This window comes from Anomalospiza imberbis, unplaced genomic scaffold (assembly GCF_031753505.1).
Source record: "Anomalospiza imberbis isolate Cuckoo-Finch-1a 21T00152 unplaced genomic scaffold, ASM3175350v1 scaffold_1290, whole genome shotgun sequence".
Lineage (NCBI taxonomy): Eukaryota > Metazoa > Chordata > Aves > Passeriformes > Viduidae > Anomalospiza > Anomalospiza imberbis.
Genome location: NW_027099689.1, coordinates 9,994 through 21,565, shown reverse-complemented (window position 1 = coordinate 21,565; position 11,572 = coordinate 9,994). Strand labels below are relative to the sequence as shown.

The following is an 11,572-nucleotide window of genomic DNA, read 5'->3' as shown; positions in this document are numbered from 1 at the left end:
AAGGGACACTGAGGTGACACTGAGGGTGGACAGCAGCAGGGTCCGGATGGGGGGGTCAAAGGTCAGAATTCCCGAAAAAAATTCCCGAAATCCCGAAAAACCCCGTTGAAATAACCCAAAATGGGGAAAATCCACACCAAAATAACCAAAAACGGCCAAAATCCACCCAAAAATGGCCTTGGAGAAGGGACACTGAGGTGACACCGAGGGTGGACAGCAGCAGGGTCCGGCTGGAGGGGGGGTCAAAGGTCAGAATTCCCAAAAAAAATTCCCGAAATCCCAAAAAAACCCCGTTGAAATAACCCAAAATGGGCAAAAACGGCCCCAAAATAACCAAAAACGGCCAAAATACACCCAAAAATGGCCTTGGAGAAGGGACACTGAGGTGACACCGAGGGTGGACAGCAGCAGGGTCCAGTTGGGGGGGTCAAAGGTCAAAATTCCCGAAAAAAATCCCGAAATCCCGAAAAAACCCCGTTGAAATAACCCAAAATGGGCAAAAACGGCACCAAAATAACCAAAAATGGCCAAAATCCACCCAAAAATGGCCTTGGAGAAGGGACACCGAGGTGACATCGAGGGTGGACAGCAGCAGGGTCTGGCTGGAGGGGGGGTCAAAGGTCAGAATTCCCGAAAAAAATTCCCGGAATCCCGAAAAAACCCCGTTGAAATAACCCAAAATGGGGAAAAACGGCACCAAAATAACCAAAAACGGCCAAAATCCACCCAAAAATGGCCTTGGAGAAGGGACACCGAGGTGACACCGAGGGTGGACAGCAGCAGGGTCTGGATGGGGGGGTCAAAGGTCAGAATTCCCGAAAAAAATTCCCAAAATCCCAAAAAAACCCCGTTGAAATAACCCAAAACGGGGAAAAACGGCACCAAAATAACCAAAAATGGTCAAAATCCACCCAAAAATGGCCTTGGAAAAGGGACACTGAGGTGACACCGAGGGTGGACAGCAGCAGGGTCCGGCTGGGGGGTCAAAGGTCAGAATTCCCAAAAAAAATTCCCGAAATCCCGAAAAAACCCCGTTGAAATAACCCAAAATGGGGAAAAACGGCACCAAAATAACCAAAAACGGCCAAAATCCACCCAAAAATGGCCTTGGAGAAGGGACACTGAGGTGACACCGAGGGTGGACAGCAGCAGGGTCCGGCTGGGGGGTCAAAGGTCAGAATTCCCGAAAAAAATTCCCAAAATCCCAAAAAAACCCCGTTGAAATAACTCAAAATGGGGAAAATCCACACCAAAATAACCAAAAACGGCCAAAATCCACCCAAAAATGGCCTTGGGGACACCCAGTGATAAAGGACACCGAGGGTGGACAGCAGCAGGGTCCGGCTGGGGGGTCAAAGGTCAGAATTCCCGAAAAAAATTCCCGAAATTCCGAAAAAACCCCGTTGAAATAACCCAAAATGGGCAAAAACGGCCCCAAAATAACCAAAAACGGCCAAAATCCACCCAAAAATGGCCTTGGAGAAGGGACACTGAGGTGACACCGAGGGTGGACAGCAGCAGGGTCCAGCTGGGGGGGGTCAAAGGTCAGAATTCCAGAAAAAATTCCCGAAATCCCAAAAAAACCCCGTTGAAATAACCCAAAATGGGCAAAAACGGCACCAAAATAACCCAAAATGGCCAAAATCCACCCAAAAATGGCCTTGGAGAAGGGACACTGAGGTGACACCGAGGGTGGACAGCAGCAGGGTCCGGATGGGGGGGTCAAAGGTCAGAATTCCCGAAAAGAATTCCCGAAATCCCGAAAAAAACCCCGTTGAAATAACCCAAAATGGGCAAAAACGGCACCAAAATAACCCAAAATGGCCAAAATCCACCCAAAAATGGCCTTGGAGAAGGGACACTGAGGTGACACCGAGGGTGGACAGCAGCAGGGTCCAGTTGGGGAGGTCAAAGGTCAGAATTCCCAAAAAAAATTCCCGAAATCCCGGAAAAACCCCGTTGAAATAACCCAAAATGGGCAAAAACGGCCCCAAAACGACCCCGGCCGGGGCAGCGGTCACTCATTGGTCACTCAGTGGTCACTCAGTGGTCAGTGGTCACTCAGTGGTCACTCAGTGGTCACTCAGGGTTACTCAGTGGTCACTCAGCTGTCAGTGGTCACTCAGCGGTCAGTGGTCACTCAGTGGTCACTCAGTGGTCACTCAGTGGTCACTCAGCTGTCAGTGGTCACTCAGTGGTCACTCAGTGGTCACTCAGGGTTACTCAGTGGTCACTCAGTGGTCAGTGGTCACTCAGTGGTCAGTGGTCACTCTGGTCACTCAGTGGTCACTCAGGGTCACTCGGCGGTCACTGGTCACTCAGTGGTCACTCAGCAGTCAGTGGTCACTCAGTGGTCAGTGGTCACTCAGTGGTCACTCGGTCACTCAGTGGTCACTCAGTGGTCACTCAGTGGTCACTCAGTGGTCACTCAGTGGTCAGTCAGTGGTCAGTGGTCACTCAGGGTCACTCAGTGGTCAGTGGTCACTCAGGGTCACTCGGTGGTCACTCAGTGTTCACTCAGTGGTCACTCAGTGGTCACTCAGTGGTCAGTGGTCACTCGGGGTCACTCAGTGGTCACTCAGTGGTCAGTGGTCACTCATTGGTCACTCAGTGGTCACTCAGTGGTCACTCAGGGTCACTCAGTGGTCAGTGGTCACTCATTGGTCACTCAGTGGTCACTCAGGGTCACTCAGCGGTCAGTGGTCACTCAGTGGTCAGTGGTCACTCGGGGTCACTCAGTGGTCACTCAGTGGTCACTCGTTGTCACTCGGCGGTCACTCACTTGCGGCCCAGCTCTCTCAGGTCGTGTCCCCAGGAGCGGGCAGTGGCCGGAGCGGTGGCCGGAGCAGTGGCCGCAGCGGTGGCCGCGGCAGTGGCCGGAGGAGCCCCGTCCAGGCCGCCCCGGGGGGGGTCGCTGACCACGGCCAGGAGCAGCAGCAGCGCGGCCACGCCCAGGACAGGGGTCACCTGCGGACAGCGGGCAGCGGTCACTCGGGGTCACCTGGGGTCACTCAGGGGTCACCCGAGGTCACTCAGGGGTCACTCAGGGGGCAGCCGGGGGTCAGTGGTCACCCGGGGGTCAACGGTCACTCAGGGGTCACTCAGAGGTCACTCAGTTGTCAGTGGTCACTCAGGGGTCACTCAGAGGTCACTCAGGGGTCAGTGGTCACTCAGGGGTCACTCAGTGGTCACTCAGGGGTCACTCAGGGGTCAGCGGTCACTCAGGGGTCACTCAGAGGTCACTCAGGGGTCACTCAGGGGGCAGTGGTCACTCAGGGGTCACTCAGAGGTCACTCAGGGGTCAGTGGTCACTCAGCGGTCACTCAGGGGTCACCCAGGGGTCCCTCAGGGGTCATTGTGTAAGGATTTGGGGATTTTTGGGGGGATTTTGGCGATTTTTGGGGGGATTTTTGGGAGATTTTTTGGGGGGGGATTTTTGGGGGATATTTTGGGGATTTCTGGGGGGGTTCCGGGGGATTTTTGGGGGATTTTTGGGGGATTTTTTTGGGGGAATTTTTGGGGGATTTTTTGGGGGGATTTCGGGGGGATTTTTTGGGGGGATTTTTGGGATATTTTTGGGATTTTTGGGGGATTTTCCGGGGGGTTTTTTGGGGGGGCTTTGGGGATTTTGGGGGGATTTTTTGGGGGGATTTTTAGGATTTTTTTGGGGGATTTTTTGGGGATTTTTCGGGGGGTTTTTGGGGGGGGCTTTGGGGATTTTGGGGGATTTTTTGGGATTTTTCGGGGGGTTTGCGCTCCGCCCCTCCCCCGCTCACCCGCAGCGCCCAGCGCCAATCGGCCGCCAGGTCCTTGACCTTTGACCCCGCGATGTACCCCAGCCCGCTGCGGGGGAGGGGCGGGTCACGGGGGGGGTGGGGCAGGGCCCCCCCGTGGCCCCTCCCCACCCTCACCTGCCCAGGGGCGTGGCCAGGTAAGACCCCGCCCCCTGAGCCCCTCCCCCACTCCCCATTTCCCCTCCCCCCACCCTCTCCCACCCAGGGGTGTGGCCAGACAAAACCCCGCCCCCAGACCCCTCCCCCACCCAATAAGACCCTCCCCCACCCCGCAAAGCCCCTCCCCCACCCTCACCTGCCCAAGGGCGTGGCCCAGGTAAGATCCCGCCCCCAGACCCCATCCCCCACTCCCCAATTCCCCTCCCCCACCCCGCGAAGCAAACCCCGCCCCCAGACCCCTCCCCCACCCAATAAAGACCCTCCCCCACCCTGCAAAGCCCCTCCCCCAGCCTCCCCTGCCCAGGGGTGTGGCCAGGTAAGACCCCCACCCCCATTTCCCCTCCCCCACTCCCCGTTTCCCCCTCCCCCACCCCCAGAGCCCCTCCCCCACCCCCCATTTCCCCTCCCCCACCCCATGAAGCCCCTCCTCCAGCCTCACCTGCCCAGGGGCGTGGCCAGGTAAGACCCCCACCCCCATTTCCCCTCCCCCACTCCCCGTTTCCCCTCCCCCACCCCCATTTCCCCTTCCCCACCCTCTCCCACCCAGGGGCGTGGCCAGGCAAAACCCCGCCCCCATTTCCCCTCCCCTGCTCCCCTTTTCCCCTCCCCCGCCCCGCGAAGCCCTCCCCCAGCCTCACCTGTCCAGGGGCGTGGCCAGGTAAGAACCCCACCCCCATTTCCCCTCCCCCACCCTCTCCCACCCAGGGGCGTGGCCAGGCAAAACCCCGCCCCAGACCCCTCCCCCGCCCCGCGAAGCCCCTCCCCCAGCCTCACCTGCCCAGGGGCACGGCCAGGTAGAAGCCGCCCAGGGCGCGGCTGCGGGCGGGGCCGCGGAACAGGTCGGCCACCAGGGTGGGGGCCAGCGTGGAGTAGGGCGGCCTCGCCCACCCCCACCAGGGCGCGGCCGGCCAGGAGCGCCCCGAAATGCTGGGGGAGGGGCCACGGGGTCACCGACCCCTCCCCCCACCTCCCCCCCATCCCCAGGAGCGCCCCGAAATGCTGGGGGAGGGGCCACGGGGTCACCGACCCCTCCCCCCACCTCCCCCCCATCCTCCAGGTGTGCCCCGAAATGCTGGGGGAGGGGCCACGGGGTCAGGGACCCCTCCCCCCACCTCCCCCCCATCCCCCAGGTGTGCCCCGAAATGCTGGGGGAGGGGCCACGGGGTCAGGGACCCCTCCCCCCACCTCCCCCCCATCCCCCAGGTGTGCCCCGAAATGCTGGGGGAGGGGCCACGGGGTCACCGACCCCTCCCCCCACCTCCCCCCGAGCGCCCCGAAATGCTGGGGGAGGGGCCACGGGGTCAAGGGACCCCTCCCCCCACCTCCCCCCCCATCCCCCAGGTGTGCCCCGAAATGCTGGGGGAGGGGCCACGGGGTCACCGACCCCTCCCCCCACCTCCCCCCCCATCCCCCAGGTGTGCCCCGAAATGCTGGGGGAGGGGCCACGGGGTCACCGACCCCTCCCCACACCTCCCCCCCAGGTGTGTCCCCCCCCCATCCCCCCCAGGTGTGTCCCCTCCCCCCCCAGGTGTATTTCGGGTGTCCCCAGCTGTGCCCAGGTGTGTCCCAGGTGTCCCCAGGTGTGTCCCAGGTGAGTCCCAGGTGTGCCAAGGTGCATTTCAGGTGTCCCCAGGTGTCTCCCAGGTGTTCCCAGGTGTCCCCAGGTGTGCCCAGGTGCATTTTGGGTGTCCCCAGCTGTCCCCCAGGTGTCCCCAGGTGTGCTCAGGTGTATTTCGGGTGTCCCCAGATGTGTCCCAGGTGTGTCCCAGGTGTCCCCAGGTGTGTTTCAGGTGTCCCCAGGTGTCCCCAGCTGTCCCCAGGTGTCCCCAGGTGTGCCCAGATGTGTCCCACGTGTCCCCCACGTGTCCCCAGGTGTGTCCCAGGTGTATTCCGGGTGTCCCCAGGTGAGTCCCAGGTGTCCCCAGGTGTCTCCCAGGTGTCCCCAGGTGTCTCCCAGGTGTCCCAGGTGTGTCCCAGGTGAGTCCCAGGTGTCCCCAGGTGTGTCCAGGTGTCCCCAGGTGTATTCTGGGTGCCCCCAGGTGTCCCCAGGTGTCCCCAGGTGTCCCCAGGTGTATTCTGGGTGCCCCCAGGTGTCCCCAGGTGTCCCCAGGTGTCCCCAGGTGTCCCAGGTGTGTCCCAGGTGTCCCCAGGTGTTCCCAGGTGTGTCCCAGGTGTCCCCAGGTGTATTTTGGGTGTCCCCAGGTGTCCCCAGGTGTGTCCAGGTGTGTCCCAGGTGTCCCCAGGTGTCCCAGGTGCATCCCAGGTGTCCCCAGGTGTGTCCCAGGTGTCCCCAGGTGCATTTCGGGTGTCCCCAGGTGTCCCCAGGTGTGCCCAGGTGTGCCCAGGTGTCCCCAGGTGTGTCCCAGGTGTATTCCGGGTGTCCCCAGGTGTCCCCAGGTGTGTCCCAGGTGTCCCCAGGTGTGTCCCAGGTGTCCCCAGGTGTGTCCCCAGGTGTCCCCAGGTGCATTTCGGGTGTCCCAGGTGTGTCCCAGGTGTCCCCAGGTGTGTCCCAGGTGTCCCCAGGTGCATTTCGGGTGTCCCAGGTGTGTCCCAGGTGTCCCCAGGTGAGTCCCAGGTGTTCCAGGTGTGTCCCAGGTGTGTCCCAGGTGTGTCCAGGTGCATTCCGGGTGTCCCCAGGTGTATTCCGGGTGCCCCCAGGTGTCCCCAGGTGTGCCCGGCTCACCTGCGGGGGCACGAAGCTGGTGGCCAGGGTGACCCCTGACCACAGGGCCAGCCCCAGGGCCAGGAGCCGCTTGCGGCTGTGCCGGTCCCCGAGGAAGCCGAAGAGAGGAGCCAGCACCAGGTAACTGCTGATGAACACTGGGACAGGTGAGACAGGTGAGACAGGTGAGGGAAAAACCCAAAATTACCCAAAATTACCCAAAAAACAACAAAAGAACAAAAAAACCCCACAGAAAATAACTCAAAAACCCAAAAAAACACAAAAAAATAACACAAAAACGGACACAGAACTGCTGAGGAGCACTGGGACAGGTGAGACAGGTGAGACAGGTGGGGAAAAAACCCAAAATTACCCAAAATAACCCAAAAAAACAACAAAAAATACCCATAAAATCATCCAAGAATGGGGAAAATGGGAAAAAACAACACCAAAATGGGAAAAAACGATAAAAAATCCCCAAAAATGAACACAAAGCGACCCAAAACTGCCGATGAATGCTGGGACAGGTGAGACAGGTGAGACAGGTGAGGAGAATACCCAAAATTACCCAAAATAACCCAAAAAACAACAAAAAATACCCATAAAATCATCCAAGAATGGGAAAAATGGGAAAAAACAACGCCAAAATGGGAAAAAACGATAAAAAATCCCCAAAAATGAACACAAAGCGACGCAAAACTGCCGATGAACGCTGAGAGAGGTGAGACAGGTGAGGAAAAAAACCCCAAAATTACCCAAAATAATCAAAAAAAACCCCAAAATAACCAGAAAAATAAAAAAAAAAAAAACAAAATAACCCAAAATACCCAAAAAAAACCCCAAAAAACTTCAAAATAACCAAAAAATTCCCTAAAAATGCAAAAAATCTTGAAAAAAACCAAAAAAACCTAAAAAAAAAAATCCCTCCTAAATAAAAAAACCAAAAAACTCAAAAAAACCACAGAAAATCCCTAAAAAATGCAAACATCTTAAAAAACCTCAAAAAGCCTCAAATAATCCCCAAAAAATCTTTAAACAATCTTAAAAAATGTAAAAAAAAACGCCAAAAATGCAAAATCCTTAAAAAAACCCAATTAACCTTTAAAATATCAATAAAAACACCCAAAAAACCCCTAAAAAAGCCCCAGAAAAACCCAAAAAATCTTTAAAAAAACCCCCCAAAAAATCTATAAAAAACCCCAAAAAATCCCAAAAAATACAAATAACTTAAAGAAACCCAAAAAAAATCAAAAATTCCCCCCAAAAAATCCTAAAAAAAACTAAAAACCCCAAAAAATCTTTTAAAATGCCCAAAAAAATCCCTAAAATGCAAAAATTTAACAAAACCCAAAAAAATTTTAAGAATCCAAAAAAACACCCAAAAAACCCCTAAAAAAAACCTAGAAAACCCAAAAAATCTTTTAAAAAACCCCCAAAAAATCCCTAAAAATGCAAAAAATTAAAAAAACCCAGAAAACCTCAAAGAAATCCCCAAAAAGTTAAAAAAAATCCGAAAAAAACCCCAAAAAATCTTTAAAAAACCCCAAAATATCTTTAAAACCCGCCCCAAAAAATCCCTAAAAATGCAAAAAATTTAAAAAACCCAGAAAACCTCAAAGAAATCCCCAAAATGTTAAAAAAAATCCTAAAAAAAACCCCAAAAAATCTTTAAAAAACCCCAAAATATCTTTAAACCCCCCCCCAAAAATCCCTAAAAATGCAAAAAATTAAAAAAACCCAGAAAACCTCAAAGAAATCCCCAAAAAGTTAAAAAAAATCCTAACAAAACCCAAAAAAATCTTTAAAAAACCCCAAAATATCTTTAAAACCCCCCCACAAAAAAATCCCTAAAAATGCAAAAAATTTAAAAAACCCAGAAAACCTCAAAGAAATTCCCTAAAAATAAAAAAAAATCCTAAAAAACCCCCAAAAAATCTTTAAAAAACCCCAAAATATCTTTAAAACCCCCCCCAAAAAACCCTAAAAATGCAAAAAATTAAAAAAACCCAGAAAACCTCAAAGAAATCCCCAAAAAATAAAAAAAATCCTAAAAAAACCCCAAAAAACCCAAAAAAAAAACCCCAAAAAAATCTTTGAAAAACCCCTAAAAAATTTCCTAAAAATGCAAAAAATTTAAAAAACCCAGAAAACCTCAAAGAAATCCCCAAAAAGTTAAAAAAAATCCTAACAAAACCCAAAAAATCTTTAAAAAACCCCAAAAAATCTTTAAAAAACCCCAAAAAAATCTTTAAAAAACCCCTAAAAAAATTTCCTAAAAAATGCAAAAATTTAAGAAGACCCAAGAAACCTCCAAAAAATCCCCAAAAACAAACAAAAAACCCTAAAAAACCCGAAAAAATCCCAAAAAATCCTAAAAAGAACCCAAAAAATCCCCGAGTTCGGAGGAATGGCGGGACACGGGGCGGGCGTGGCCGGGCGGGCGTGGCCGGGGCGGTGGGCGTGGCCTCACCTGTCTGCAGGAGGCCGGAGCTGCTGTCGCCGATGCCGAAATAATCCTCGACTTCCGGCAGCACACCTGGGGGGGAGGGGCGGGGCTGGGACACGCCCACTGTGCAAGGGGACACGCCCACTGTGCACCGGGACACGCCCACAGTGCACCTGGACACGCCCACAGTGCACCTGGACACGCCCACAATTCAGTAGGACACGCCCACAGTGCACCTGGACACGCCCACAATGCAAGGGACACGCCCACAATGCAACGAGGCACGCCCATTATGAACTAGGACACGCCCAAGCCACACCCCCCACACACCTGGGACACGCCCACAGTGCACCTGGACACGCCCACAATTCAGTGGGACACGCCCACAGTGCACCTGGACACGCCCACAGTGCACCTGGACACGCCCACAGTGCGCCTGGACACGCCCACAGTGCGCCTGGACACGCCCACAATTCAGTGGGACACGCCCACAGTGCACCTGGACACGCCCACAGTGCACCTGGACACGCCCACAATGCAAGGGACACGCCCACAGTGCACCTGGACACGCCCACAGTGCAGTGGGACACGCCCATAATGGGCCTGGATACGCCCACAGTGCACCTGGACACGCCCACAGTGCGGTGGGACACGCCCACAGTGCACTTGGACACGCCCACAGTGCACCTGGACACGCCCACAATGTGCTGGGATACGCCCACAGTGCGCCTGGACACGCCCACAGTGCGCTGGGACACGCCCACAGTGCACTTGGACACGCCCACAGTGCATCTGGACACGCCCACAATGTGCTGGGATACGCCCACAGTGCGCCTGGACACGCCCACAGTGCGCTGGGACACGCCCACAGTGCGCCTGGACACACCCACAATTCAGTGGGACACGCCCACAGTGCACCTGGACACGCCCACAATGCAAGGGACACGCCCACAGTGCACCTGGACACGCCCACAATTCAGTGGGACACGCCCACAGTGCACCTGGACACGCCCACAGTGCACCTGGACACGCCCACAATGCACCTGGACACGCCCACAATGCACCTGGACACGCCCACAGTGCGCTGGGACACGCCCACAATGCAACGAGACACGCCCATTATGAACTAGGACACGCCCAAGCCACGCCCCCCAAACACCTGGGACACGCCCACAGTGCACCTGGACACGCCCGATACGCAAGTGGACACGCCCAAGATTAACCAGGACACGCCCAGGCCACGCCCACACAGCTCTGCCCCTCCCCCTGCGCCCCTCCCCCACCCTTTTATGCCCCTCCCCCACTCTTCCTTCTGCCCCTCCCCCTTCCCGCCCCTCCCTCACCTCCCCCTTTGCCCCTCCCCCACCCTTTAAGCCCCACCCCTTTCCCATTGGCCCCTCCCCCTTTAACCCCTTCTCCGCTCTTTAGCCCCACCCCCTTCATTTAACCCCCTTCCCTTTAGCCCCACCCCCTCCCTTTAGCCCCTCCTCTTCCCCTTTAGCCCCTCCCCTCTCCCCTTAACCCCTCCCCATTTCCCTTTAGCCCCGCCCCCTGCCCATCCCTGTTCCCTCCAATCTCTTCCCCCTTTAGCCCCTCCCCCTTCTTTATGCCCCTCCCCCTTTCCCCTTAGCCCCTCCCCTTTCCCCTTAGCCCCTCCCCCTGGCGGTAGCCCCGCCCCTCACCGGCCACGGTGAAGCGATCCATGTAATTAAGGAGATTAATTAAGCACAGCACCAGCACGCTCAGGTGGGGGCGGGGCGGAGGGGGCGGGGCTTTGCCCGCGGGGGGCGGGGCCGCTTCGGGTTCCGGCCCCGCCCCCACCGTGACGTCATCGGGGCGAGCCAAGGTGGGGGAGGGGCAGGGGGAGGCCATGGGTGGGGGGAGGGGGAAGAGATCCCTGGGAATTTAAAGGGAAAAAAAAAAAGGAAAAAAAAACGAAATTCAGCGAAATTGGACGGGAAAAAAATCCCCGGAATTCAGCAAATTCGACCAAAAAAACAAAAAAAAGAAATACAAAAAAAATTACAAAAAAAATCCCCGGAATTCAGCAAATTCGACCAAAAAAACCCCAAAAAAATTACAAAAAAAAATCCCCGAAATTCAGCAAATTCAACCAAAAAAACCCAAAAAAAACAAAAAAATCACAAAGTAAATCCCCAAAATTCAGCAAAATTCCCGTAAAATCCATAAAATTCCCCCAAAGCTTCCAAATTTCCCCCAAAAATCCCCCCAAAATCTCAAATTTCCCCCAAATTCCCCCCAAAATTCCCCCCAAAATCCCAGATTTCCCCTGAAGATCCCCAAAAATTCCCCAATTTTCCCCCGAATTTCCTGAATTTCCCCCCAAATTCCCCAAAATTTCCCCCAAATCCTCCCAAATTTCCCAAAACCCCCCTAAAAATTGCCAAATTCCCCCCGAAATTCCCAAAAATTCCCCAAAATTCCCTCAAAAATCCCAAATTTTCCCCCAAAGATCCCCAAATTCCCCAAAAATTTCCCAATTTCCCCCAA

The 11,572-nt window shown here is 54.7% G+C and overlaps 1 pseudogene; it reads right to left on the bottom strand.

Annotated features, from left to right (window-relative positions):
* Positions 1 to 2,782: 2,782 nt before the first annotated feature.
* Positions 2,783 to 10,933, bottom strand: LOC137466027 (protein spinster homolog 1-like; annotated as a pseudogene).
* Positions 10,934 to 11,572: the final 639 nt, after the last annotated feature.